At 50.6% G+C, this 2,721-nt stretch overlaps 1 long non-coding RNA gene across 1 annotated transcript; it reads left to right on the top strand.

Annotated features, from left to right (window-relative positions):
* Window positions 1-286: 286 nt before the first annotated feature.
* LOC139023982 (uncharacterized) lies at window positions 287-1,297 on the top strand. Its single transcript, XR_011475212.1, has 5 exons — window positions 287-326; window positions 676-716; window positions 764-1,078; window positions 1,126-1,175; window positions 1,222-1,297. It is a non-coding gene; the product is annotated as an uncharacterized lncRNA (long non-coding RNA).
* The last annotated feature ends 1,424 nt before the right edge of the window (window positions 1,298-2,721 follow it).

Genomic DNA, 2,721 nt, shown 5'->3' with positions numbered 1-2,721 from the left:
CAGGGCAGCCTGGTCTGAGACAAGAAGGAAAACAGTCTAATCTCTCTTTTAGTCAACAGGGTTCTCCATGAGAACAACTTGTATTGAGACAAGAAGGAAAAACAGTGGCACGTGGAGCAGCGGTCCCGAGTGGTGCATCCCAATACTCTGCACTAGAGATCCTGGTTCCAGTCAGGCTTGTCTCAGTGTCAGACATAGGATCCTGCTTCCAGTCCAGGCTCTGTCTCTGTGTCTAAGACACTAGAGATCCTGGTTCCAGTCCAGGATCTGTCTCAGTGGTCTAAGACACTAGAGATCCTGGTTCTAGTCCAGGCTCTGTCTCAGTGGTCTAAGACAACTAGAGAATCCTGGTTCCAGTCCAGGCTCTGTCTCTGGGTCTAAAGACACTAGAATCCTGTTCCAGTTCCAGGCTCTGTCCTTCTGTGGTCTAAGACACTAGAGATCCTGAGTCCAGTCCAGCCTCTGTCTCAGTGGTCTAAGACAACTAGAGATCCTGGTTCTAGTCCAGGCTCTGTCTCAGTGCGTCTAAAGACACTAGAGATCCTGGTTCCAGTCCAGGCTCTGTCTCAGTGGTCTAAGGACACTAGAGATTCCTGGTTCCAGTCCAGGCTCTGTCTCAGTGGTCTAAGACTAGAGATCCTGGTTCCAGTCCAGGCTCTGTCTCAGTGGTCTAAGACACTAGAGATCCTGGTTCTAGTCCAGGCTCTGTCTCAGTGGTCTAAGACACTAGAGATCCTGGTTTCTAGTCCAGGCTCTGTCTCAGCGGTCTAAGACACTAGAGATCCTGGTTCTAGTCCAGGCTCTGTCTCAGTGGTCTAAGACACTAGAGATCCTGGTTCCTGTCCAGGCTCTGTCTCTGTGGTCTAAGACACTAGAGATCCTGGTTCTAGTCAAGGCTCTGTCTCAGTGGTCTAAGACACTGCATCACAGTGCTAGCTGTGCCACTAGAGATCCTGGTTCTAGTCCAGGCTCTGTCTCAGTGGTCTAAGACACTAGAGATCCTGGTTCTAGTCCAGGCTCTGTCTCAGTGGTCTAAGACACTAGAGATCCTGGTTCTAGTCCAGGCTCTGTCTCAGTGGTCTAAGACACTAGAGATCCTGGGTTGGAGTCCAGGCTCTGTCTCAGTGGTCTAAGACACTAGAGATCCTGGTTCTAGTCCAGGCTCTGTCTCAGTGGTCTAAGACACTAGAGATCCTGGTTCCAGTCCAGGCTCTGTCTCAGTGGTCTAAGACACTAGAGATCCTGGTTCTAGTCCAGGCTCTGTCTCAGTGGTCTAAGACACTAGAGATCCTGGTTCTAGTCCAGGCCTCTGTCTTCAGTGGTCTAAAAGACACTAGAGATTCCTGGGTTCCAGTCCAAAGTCCAGGCTCTAAGACACTAGAGATCCTGGTTCTAGTCCAGGCTCTGTCGCAGCCGGCTGCGACCGAGAAACACATGAGGCGGCACACAATTGGCCCAGCGTCGTCCGGGTTAGGGGAGGGTTTGACCGGCAGGGATGTCCTTGTCCCATCGCGCACTAGCGACTCCTGTGGCGGGCCGGGCGCAGTGCACGCTGACACGGTCGCCAGGCGTACGGTGTTTCCTCCGACACATCGGTGCGGCTGGCTTCCGGGTTAAGTGAGAATTGTGTCAAGAAGCAGTGCGGCTTGGCTGGGTCATGGTTGGGTTGTGTGTCGGAGGACGCGTGGCTCTCGACCTTCGACCTCTACCGAGTCCGTACGGGAGTTGCAGCGATGGGACAAGACTGTAACTACCAATCAGATATCACATAACTGATGAGAAAAAAAGGAAAACAGTCTAATGAACAACTCTCTTCTAGCCATGACAGAACAAATTCAAATTCTAGTTCACCTTCCTGGCCATGACTAGCCCTGAGGGTCTGTGTGACACCTTGAAGACCACCCCTCCGTTCCCGGCTCCCAGCTCACAGATCTTCTCCATATCATCATCCTTCAGCTCTCCAACCTTCTGTTTCTGGGTGAGAAAGGCCTCCAGGCGTTTACGCTGCTGCTCGTCAAGCTCTAACTCCTCTAGTTTCTTCTGAAGGGCCTCTAGGTTCGTCCTGTTGGAGGGGGGAGAGAGAAGGAGAGAGAGAGGAGAGAGAGAGGAGGAGAGAGGTAGGAGAAGAGAGACAGAGAGAGGAGGAGAGAGAGGTAGGATAAGAGAGACAGAGAGAGAGGTAGGAGAAGAGAGACAGAGAGAGGAGAGAGAGATAGGTAGGAGAAGAGAGACAGAGAGAGAGGAGAGAGAGAGAGGTAGGAGAAGAGAGACAGAGAGAGGAGGAGGAAAGAGACAGAGAGAGAGGAGGAGGAGAGAGACAGAGAGACAGGGGGAGAAAGAACAGGACAGCAACACAATTAGACCCAACCAAATCATGAGAAAACAAAAAGATAATTACTTGACACATTGGAAAGAATTAACAAAAAAACAAGAATGCTATTTGGCCCTAAACAGAGAGTACACAGTGGCAGAATACCTGACCACCATGACTGACCCAAACTTAAGGAAAGCTTTGACTATGTACAGACTCAGTGAGCATAGCCTTGCTATTGAGAAAGGCCGCCGTAGGCAGACATGGCTCTCAAGAGAAGACTGGCTATGTGCACACTGCCCACAAAATGAGGTGTAAACTGAGCTGCACTTCCTAACCTCCTGCCAAATGTATGACCATATTAGAGACACATATTTCCCTCAGATTACACAGATCCACAGAATTAGAAA

Source organism: Salvelinus sp. IW2-2015, unplaced genomic scaffold, assembly GCF_002910315.2.
Source record: "Salvelinus sp. IW2-2015 unplaced genomic scaffold, ASM291031v2 Un_scaffold712, whole genome shotgun sequence".
NCBI classification, from domain to species: domain Eukaryota; kingdom Metazoa; phylum Chordata; class Actinopteri; order Salmoniformes; family Salmonidae; genus Salvelinus; species Salvelinus sp. IW2-2015.
The sequence above is the reverse complement of the archived record's forward strand: the minus strand, read 5'-3'. Positions and strand labels throughout refer to the sequence as shown.